This window comes from Mus musculus, chromosome 12, assembly GCF_000001635.26.
Source record: "Mus musculus strain C57BL/6J chromosome 12, GRCm38.p6 C57BL/6J".
Taxonomy (NCBI): Eukaryota; Metazoa; Chordata; class Mammalia; order Rodentia; family Muridae; genus Mus; species Mus musculus.
The window spans coordinates 47809051-47819972 of NC_000078.6; the positions used below are offsets into that span (position 1 = coordinate 47809051).

A 10922-nucleotide genomic window follows, 5' to 3' on the forward strand; every position below is an offset into this window, starting at 1 on the left:
TTGCAATGCCATTTTAAAAATCTAGTGCTGTCAGTATGTGCCACCAAACTTAGGTGGATCTTCAGGTTAAAATCAGCACTATCAGGACCGCTCTTTACTTGATACTCCCTATGCAAGGGATTTTAATCTGTGGCTAGTTGGCATTAAAGCCAACCAATTACTTCACTTGCCCTAGTTCATTTAGTGAGGTCTCAGACCTAATAGTTCTAAACATTTCTGTATTACATGTATAGGCCCACTCTTTATCCTCTAGGTGTGAAATGGAATTTTGAAAAGGCCTTTTTCTTTATCATTAGTGCTGTGGTCTGACTTGCGTTTGAGATTCAAGACAGGATCTCTTTTATAGTTAGGCTGTCATGAAGTTGTAGAGAAAAGCCTAGAACTTTCAAACATCCTACCTCACCCTCCTGGGTGCTGGTATTACTGTTTGGAATCACACAAATGGCTGATTTTTTTATGTTAATTATGAATTAGAATACTTTCAATTGCTCCCCTTATTCTTCAGTGTTCTCTTTTCTCTTACATAAGCATGTAACATCTGCAGCAGAAAATAAGCAAGGTTATATTTTCAATATTACTTTTAGTTTCATCTTACCTAGAGTATTATGTATATATATGAAATATATGTATATATAATTGCACATATCTTACATACATACATACATATTTTTCCTCCTCTGATTGCCTTCAGTTTTGCCTCCAATTTCCTTAATAAACATCTTTAGCGAAAACACTTCTCTTAGACTTTGCCAATTTAGTAGTTTATTACAATAAGGCAAACATATCATAAAATCTGTAAATGAACAGATGAATAAGGAAGATAAACTTGTCAAATCACAACTTGACAACTCACAAAATAATGAGCATGGGTTTTAAATAATTCTATGTAAAGTCTATGGTAGCTCATACAGTAAGATAAAAGAAGCAAATAGTATTTAGAAAGTTAAAAATACAATAAAATGCACAGTAATAAATAAGTTTCACTTCCAGTGAAAAAGAACCAAAAGTTTTATATATTTAAACCAAAGTTTAAATAAAGCGATAAAGTGAACTGAATGAAAGCAGTAAGCATTAAAGTGCATAAAACTGAAAACTGAGTTCAGAAAAACGAGTTACATATTGAAAACTGTCTTATTTGCAACAGATAAAACTGAACAGATAAACAGATATGTGGAAAACAAAAGTAATAAGCAAATAAAGGCAATGGGCTGTATCATGACCACAACTGGCATGCCTGAATGTCACTAAACACAAAAACGATGTGATTATTAGACAGAAACAGACTCCAGAACAAATAAGATCTGTTTCAGGGCACTTTCTTTCCTTCTTTCTTTCTTTCTTTCTTTCTTTCTTTCTTTCTTTCTTTCTTTCTTTCTTTCTTTCTTTCTTTCTTTCTTCCTTCCTTCCTTCCTTCCTTCCTTTCTTTCTTTCTTTCTTTCTTTCTTTCATTTTCTTTTTTTTTCTTTAACCAATTATGAATCTCTTTATTGACTTCCACCCAAGTTTAAAAGAGGCTTCTTTTACTAATGTTGAGAGCATAAGATGACTATGGATATAAACATAAATATTTAGAAGGCAGTCTGAACACATAACTATTTTGCAAATTAACAATACTGTACTTTACCCTTAAGATGTATACCACATCATCTATGGGATTCCAGTCTTCCTGTAGTATCAGAAATTATTTCTCTCCATGCATGCCCTTTTGGTTCTGAGTTATCTCACTCAGTATTATATTTGAACCAGCTTCTGGTTTTGTTATTTCTTTGTATAGTTCTTTTTGTTTCTACATGGTTGATGTCAGCCTTGAGTTTGATTATTTCCTGCTTCCTACTCCCCTTGGGTGTATTTGCTTCTTTTTGTTCTAGAGATTTCAGGTATGCTGTTAAACTGCTAATGTGTGCTCTCCACAGTTTCTTTTTGGAGGCAATCAGAGCTATGAGTTTTCCTCTTAGCCCTGCTTTCATTTTTGTCCCATAAGTTTGGGTATGTTGTGCCTTCATTTTCATTAAATTCTAAAAAGCCTTTAATTTCTTTCTTTATTTCTTCCTTGACTATTTTATCATTGAGTAGGGCATTCATTGTTCATCATCCATGTGTATGTAAGCTTTCTGGTTTTATTGTTTGTTTGGTTGGTTGGTTTATTGAAGACCAGCCTTAGTCCGAGAAGATCTGATAGGATGCATGGGATGATTTCATTCTCCTTGCATCTGTTAAGGCCTCTTTGTGATCAATTATATGGTTAATTTTTGAGAAGGTACCATGAGGTGCTGAGAAGAAGGTATAATCTTCTGTTTGAGGATGAAATGTTCTGTAGATATCTGTTAACTCCACTTGGGTCATAACTTCTATTAGTTTCACTGAGTTTCTGTTTAGTTTCTGTATCCATGATCTGTTATTGATGGATTCGGGTGGTGAAGTCTCCCACTATTATTGTGTGAGGTACAATGTGTACTTTGAGGTTTAGTAAAGTTTCTTTTATTAATGTGGGTGCCCTTGCATTTGGAGCAGAGATGTTGAGAATTGAGAGTTTGTCTTGGTAGATTTTTCCTTTGATGAGTATAAAGTGTCCTTCCTTATCCTTTTTGATAACTTTTAGTTGAAAGTCAAATTTATTTGATATTAGAATGAGTAATACAGTTTGTTTCTTGGGGCCATTTTCTTGGAAAATTGTTTTCCAGGCTTTTACTCTGAGGTATTGTCTGTCTTTGATACTGAGGTGAGTTTCCTGTATGCACCAAAATTCTGGGTCCTGTTTATATATACAGTTTGTAGTCTATGTCTTTTTATTGAGGAATTCGATCATCATCATGAGATGTGACTTGAAGTCAGTGTCTTGGTTTTATTGTATCTTGGAGTATCCAGGGCTCACTGTGGTGGGAGAACTGGGTTCTGATGATGCCAAGTACCTTGGTTTCTGTTGCTTATGTTCCTGCCCTTGCATCTCACCATCTGGATATCTCTTGTGTTAGCTGGTCTTGCAGTCTCTGACTGTGGCTTGTTTCTCTTGCAAACCTGTGTGTCAGTACTCCTGGGAAATCAGGTCTCTTGGGGATGAGTTTGGATATCTAGTGCTGTGGCACAATGTCAACTCTGAGGTGCAGACAGGAGCGTGTAGGATCCTGTCCCTGGCTATTCCTTGGTTCTTGTGTCCTGATGACCATGGGTTTCTCGTTCTTTGGCCAGGAATTTGAGCAGAAGTGATGGTACTGCCTGGGCTCTCCTAGCCCCAGCAGTGTTTATGTATAGCAGCACTATGGCACAGGATCAACTCTGGACACAGAAGGAGACCAGAAGGATCCTGTCCCAGGCTGTTCATCAGTTTCTGTGTCCTTAGGTCTATGGAAGATTCTCTCAGAAGAGAAGTGGCAGTCTTACCTGTGCTCATAGTTATGTATGCATGCCTGAGAGACCAGCACTCTCCCAGCAGTATTTGGGTATTGAGCACTGTCAGGGTATTTTCTTCATTATCAATATAGAAAAAACTTTCCTGTAAATATTTAAGAAAGGGCAATCTTTAAATTAAGAAGAAATATAATTTTATCTCTATACCATAACATTCACCTATTATGGGTTAATACCTCATCCATCTAAGGAGAAATAATCATAAACAGGGTCATTTTCTCCATTAGATAACTTCTTATTTATATTAAACCAAAAGATAAACACATAAAGCATTTGGAGATGGCAGGACTGTTGCATTTTCCTATAATAAAAGCCTAATATGATTTTCTTACCGTTAGAATATAAATTAGAACAGTAGATTTAAGAAAATCTTAAAATACTTTGCAAATTGTTTCAAATAAGTTGTATGCTGAAAGAGGATACTATATCTTTCGAGTCTTGGCTCCAAGATGACCAAAAATAGAAGAAACAACGGTCGTGCCAAAAAGGGCCGCGGCCATGTGCAGCCCATTCGCTGCACGAACTGCGCCCGGTGCGTGCCCAAGGATAAGGCCATCAAGAAGTTTGTCATTCGGAACATTGTAGAAGCCGCTGCTGTCAGGGACATATCTGAAGCAAGCGTCTTCGACGCCTACGTGCTTCCCAAGCTCTATGTCAAGCTGCATTATTATGTGAGCTGTGCCATCCATAGCAAGGTCGTTAGGAATCGATCCTGAGAGGCCCGTAAGGACCGAACACCCCCACCATGATTCAGACCTGCTGGCGCTGCACCTCGACCTCCACCAAAGCCCATGTAAAGAGGCCGTTTTGTAAGGACAGAAGGAAAACTACCCTGGAAAAATAAAATGGAAGTTGTACTTTAAAAAAAAAAAAAAAAAAAAAAAAAACAGAAAATGTGGTACATCTACACAATGGAGTACTACTCAGCTATTAAAAAGAATGAATTTATGAGGATACTATATCAATGAGCAAATAGTGAAGTAAAGTTGAGCAAAGTTTTAAATATTCCTTACAATAGTAAAGTGTCTTTTTAACAGTAAGTTTTTCTAGGGTATATTAAGCAGATTCACACTTGAACATCGCTTGGAATTCTCCTGTCTTAGTGTGCTAAGACTGATGTGATAAAATAACATGACAACAGAATAGGATAAGATAGGTAGTTCATAATTGAAGGTATAGTCCATTGTATTGGGTAATTCATGTTAGCAGGATCTTAAATCTGCTGGTCACATTCACTGTCCATAGACAGACAGACAAATTTATGAATGGCATTGATCAGTTTGTGTCTGTGTTTTATTTGTATTTCAGTATCTTTTACCCAAGGTACAGAACCTCAACAATTAAAGTGAGGTTTCTGTATGAATTGACATAATCAGATGACTTCTGTATTCTAGTCTCATTTATGTTACTGTTACATATACCATCACACAAAGAATGTTGGAATGAGTTTACTTGGCTTGCAGTTCAGGGTTAGCTTTAATTATGACAGAGAAATCATGGCAGTAAACCAAGTATCACATCTGCAGTCAAGGGCAAAGGTAGAATAAACTCATGGACCCTTCTAGCTTACTACTCACTAAGCTCTTCTTTACATAGTCCAGAGACCAGCCCATGAAATAAAGACAAAGACAGGCTGGATCTTCACACATCAATTAATAATCATGACAGTATTACCTGACAATACAACAAGTATACAAGCTGATTTAGTTAATTCTTTATTTTACTCCCTTGTGAGTTGATCTTAGATTGTGTCAGGCTGTCGGCTATATCTAACTAGCATACCCCATAGCCATTCTGTGAGCTCCTGCTTCTGAGGTAATTCTTGATTCTAGATTCAAGTTGACAGTTAAAGCCAAGAATCACATGATGTTCCTCAAAATGAAAGAGACTTGTATTAGGGCAAATTATGAACTGATTAACCTGTACTTACAAAAAGCAGCCAACAAATGAAGCAGATCAGGGTTGCAAATCTTGGTTTATATCTTTCCAAAACTTGATGTTTCCACTAAGGAGAAGTAAGCCTTCTTATCTAAGTACTTGAGAACCCAGGCTGTCTTTCTGTCTTATTAATAAGATGTTTCAAAGATCAATGAACACTTTGGGTAAACATACAAAATAGGAAAGAGCACAAACAAACCAGTTGGTTTTATGATCCCTGCCTAATTGTACATGACAATTCTTTACTCATTTATTTCAAAACCACATGTACTCTACAATTTATCAAATCCCATCAAAAGATATAAGCTTCATTTTATGCTCATATTGTAAGTGGCCTCAATCATTTGCTGTCTCAAGAGTTCACTATAGCATATTACAAACAAGAAGTCTGAATCAAAAATATTTAACTTATCCACATTTGTATTGATATTCAAATGCTAAAAATATAACTGATTTTATTTCATGTTGTTATCCTTTGAATAATTTCATAAATGAGCACTTTATTTATAACCTTTCCTCCCTTTAACTAACCCCATAGCCTCCAACTTCTTTTCAAATTCCTTACTGCTTTCATTTTAATTGTTACCTATCTATTAGTGAGCCTGGCTGATGCTCTCTCACTCACAAGGCACTGATTGTCTATAGGTCTTTATCTAGAGTAGAACCTTGTAAGACCACCCCCAGCTTTGTTCACATGTCAACTGGTATGATTTTGCACTCAGTTTTTAAGAAAACATTTTGTTATTTACTGGATTCAGCTTTCCTATCATGTCTGTAACTCTTTGTGTAGTAGCAGCAGCCGTTTTATTTTATGGTTCCTGAAACCGTTTTCCCCCTATTTTGCAATATTCCCTGAGTCACAGGTACTGGGGTTGCTTGTAGTGACATCAACAGTCTGCTGAAATCAAAGACACTCATGCTCTGCATCTTGAAAAATTGTGTATTCTGAAGTAATTTTTATCTGTAACAAAAAGAAGCTTCTTAGAGGAAAGATAAGAACTGTATCTATCTCTAGAAATAAAAAGAAATATATATGACATATTATTAAATTAATTTAGCTTAGGAAAATGAAAGTTTGTAAGTTTTCCTCTAGAGTCTATACCTTATTCAGACACAATTAGTAGGCAGGGTTTACAGTATCAGTCATGAATCTCCTTCCAACCAGCAGGCCTTAAGTCCACTTATCAGCTGTTAGTTATTCCTAAGATAAGTGTCCCTATCGCACTATTCAAGATACAGTTTTGGGCTGATCTTTGCTGTGATTATAAGTTTTATAGGTGTCTAAAACTGTTGATCACTTTTCTTCCTTGACAGCTTGCATGATACCTTCTGATACACATTATGAGAGCTAGTCCCGAGAAGATTCTTCCAGTTCAGTTCTAGTTTAGTCCTTTCAAGTTCTTCCCCAAAATTTGTTGTGAATTCAGCAACAATGTTTTATGCCATTAAGATCTGGACAGCAAGAAAGGCAAAGGCATCAGCTTCCATTGTATTGAAACTCCATTGAATATCCCTAACAACTCAGATCGAAGTTTTCCAGGGAGGACACTTACATGGTTGTTTGTATATTTATCTTGGGTAGAGGGCATTGAAAGTACAGAATTTAACAGTTGATGAGTTGCTGTACATATTATTCTACTTAAAATTTTAAGGCACCGTGCTCAAATATCAGGTTTCATTCCTCACTAAAATGATAACTTATTTTACATTTTATTTTTTTCTTTATACTCCTTTGGGAGATATATTTTAAATTTCAGACATATACTTTAATGCTTAAAACCATTTTATTTATTCTTTTCCATTTATTTTACATACTCATGAAAGTACAATTATTAAATAAAATAGTTTTAAGCCTATCTATTTAATGGAAGAAACAATTTTCTGAAAGACATGGTTTAATGTACAAGTACCACCCTGAGATTTAACAGAAGCATTTTAAAGTTTTCTCCCATGTTTTATTACTGCCTAGCATCTTATTTACAATAAAAAATAATGAGTTGTAGAGATATCTATTAAAGGATTTCATGAGAAATGACTTTAATTCTCACTATGAGAATAAACATAGGTGGTAGCTTAGCATTACTGGAGGTAAATGACTGTATGGTGATCCCAGGAGGAGGAATAAGCTTGTCTGTAGTGAATAAAATTTGTCAGGTTCCATTCCAGCCAAATTCACCATAGTACTATCCTAGAGAGAATTTTTCTGTTGTTCAATTGAGTACCGTTTTCCTTCATAACATCCTTAGGCCAGGACTAAACTTTCTCCAGTAACCAGGTTCCTTTAAAAAGTCCTTTGTGGGAGAAATGGCACTATATATTTTCTAGAAATTAAACATGAATTTTGAGAAGCACTTTTAGGAAGAAGTAAGGACATGTTGCAAATGCATGTGGAAATAGAAATCAAAGCATGAGGTCTCCTGTGCTCCTTTTCAACTAAACCTTTAAGGAATTTAAAAAAAAAAATTCAAGATGAAATTGGGTTATAGACTTTAAAATCTAATTATATTCTCTGTTCTAAGCATTAACCCAACCCTTTCATTTGGGGAAAACTTACACATATGACATAGTATTTAAGGAATAATTGTCAATTACCATTCTGCATTTTCTTCATCTCACTCACTGGCATATTGATGGGTAGGACTGAGAACAGAACAAATACTCAGAGGCAAAGTTTAGGTGCTGTAAACTGTTAGGGGTTGCTAATTATTTTGAAATTGCTGCTTTTTTATTTCATCTATGCCTTTGGAAACAAAAGCTATATAAGACTTTCCCAGTTATTTCTTGAGTGTTTAAGGGTTGTGGAAGATCAAGTAGAATGTGGGAATGAAATCAGTGATTGAGAATGTTTTGAAAGAACATATAACCTGGAGACAAGCATCCAGACAAGTGATGTCGCTAGCTACATTAAGAACACATGGATTATTTTTTGTGTGTGAACAAGAAACACCTGTTTTATACAATATTCTAAATTATTCGTGTAAAAATATTTTAATTATTAGTTTAATCATAATTAACCTGTCTCTGTCTCTGTCTGTCTGTCTGTCTGTCTCCTCTCTCTCTCTCTCTCTCCCTCTCTCTCTCTCTCTCTCTCTCTCTCTCTCTGTGTGTGTGTGTGTGTGTGTGTGTGTGTGTGTGTATTTGTAGTGAAATACTTACCAGGATTTTCAAGTAAATATAGTTACACATTGCATTTGATATTAATGTAATTTTAAGGTATATCATCAAATCCATGCTTTTTTAAATGCTTAAACTATTAGAGATAAGGCATTTAATATTGTATTCTTGATTTTTATCTTGAAAACTTAATGAATACTCACCACAAAATACAAGAGAGTATTTTACAATACAAATATTATTACACATATCTATAACATTTTATAAGTATCCAGTAGACTGATACAGATATAAAAACTATCTTCAGACTTTTCGTTGTCTTCTCCTTACCATCTATTCCTTCTCCTTCTCTTGATCTAATGGCAATATGTGCAATACCTTTCATTCAGTCTTGATACCATATATTATTTTAGTTTGAAATCTTTCACAAAATCCAAAACACTCAAGGTGCCATTAGTTATTAAGATATAAATTCTGTTCACTTGTATATGTGAAGAATCATGAAGTCAGTTTAAAAAACAGTAGAGAACAGAATTGTCCTGGTATGAATGCCATTCAGAAAAACACAAGTCACCCCTTTAGTAATATCCTGATATATTGTCCATTCTTATCTGTCATTTGCAGGATGTCATTTATTTTTTTTTAGAGAGCTACCAGTGATAAACAATAGAGAAAGTTATGTATATCAATTCCATTTGAGAAAAAATAGCATAGATGGATACATTTTGTCTATTACTGTGTTCTATAAATTCTTTGCAGTTGCCTCCTGTAATTGATAACTTGAAAAATTAAGTCCACATGAAACAGTTCTGTGAGTCTCAAATTCACTCCACTTCTAAATGGAAGTTTAGAATCATGTTACCAGTTTTGCGTTCCTTAGCATTACTCCAGTTCTAAGGCCTTTGGTTGTGTCATGTTGTCCATGAAATACTGAATAGACATACTTTTTGGGTATCACATTTGGTTCTACAAACAGAACGCGAAGTATTAAAAAGTTTGTAACTTTCATCATGGCTGACAAGCATGGCAGATATATTTCTGTCAGTTGATTTGGTTTATAATTTTTTAATCTTATAGCTATATTTATCAGTGAGTCAGATTGAGGGCTAGTAAACAATCCTGCATCCATATAATTCTTATATATTTTTTTAACCAAGACTTACTCTCAACCCCAGTTTGGTCTCCTTCTACCTAATGATTTTTTGACTCCATAAAAGAGTTCTTCTATTTCATCCTCCATCTTGAGTACTTGAATGCTTCTGTAACACCCATTGAAGTGGATTCAACCTGAACAGTTACACCATTCACCCCATTATCTTGTGCTCATTATCTTTGCACCTGAGCCTAAGTTTGGTGAACACTGCTTCTGGGTTCTATGTCGATGGATTTATATGAGAATATTGTAAAATGTATTGCATATAAGAAAAGGTAAAAGCCCTTAATTGCAACTTCATGTCAAATGCTCTGCTCCTTAGTATATCCCTGCTTTGTATTGTCTATAGGCTGACCTAGATCATAGTAGAGTTCTTAATTAATTTGAAATCAGCTTTTGAAATTTTAAATTTTTATATAAATTCATGTGGAAACAATAAGACAGTATACACCATTAAAACCCCTGATAATTTGTACTTTTCCTTCCCCTTGCCCCTAAGATCTATCCACCCCTATTCTTACCCTTGTCATACATGTTGCTTTCAGTATATTCTTCTTGGGGCTTACCAGTCTCTGTCCTTGTCTATTTTCACATATAATTTAGATGGATACACATTATAAAACATTATTATTTTTACAGTTTTAAAATCCCACAGCAACAAAATTGGTTGCAACACACCCTTGTTTACAATTTAATAAAATGCTACATAATTGTTTTTAGAATGAAGCATTTTCTAAAATTTTATCATAGAAAATGGAAATCATTAGAAGAAATACAAATGATGCATGTTAAGAAAAAAAGCACAGATCTGATAAAGGATGTAAGTTAAAGAAGTATGTCCTGAAAAAGGTACACACTGCTTTTAATAATAATTACCAAATTGCCATAGCATCAAAGAGAAGTGTGCTTTGTAATCCAAGGTAGGACTTTATGCTCCAGCTTTCATTCTCTTGAAAACTGAATGATTTGAGATGTAAAATCAAATGTACATGACTAGACTACTAAGTACCATGTAGTACTGGGAACATGACTGTACAGTGATATTACATGACTGACAGATTCAGAACATGACAGTAGTAAGGAGGAATGGTACATGACTACATATTTGTCACTAGGAACAAGTAGCATAAAAAGGAAAGAAATCAGAGCTGTTTAAGTGTTTTTCTTACAATTTTAAGACACTCACTATGTTTTTAATGGCAAATGCCTGGGGGTGTGATGCCTTCATTTTAAATTACTGCTATCTGTGTTTAAGAGATTGTATCGGCATTTTCAAAGAGCTGTTTCTCTATATAGATGTTTTGTTTTAACT

The 10922-nt window shown here is 34.7% G+C and overlaps 1 pseudogene; it reads left to right on the plus strand.

The window, feature by feature from the left end:
• Positions 1-3839: 3839 nt before the first annotated feature.
• Gm7392 lies at positions 3840-4246 on the plus strand (annotated as a pseudogene).
• Positions 4247-10922: the final 6676 nt, after the last annotated feature.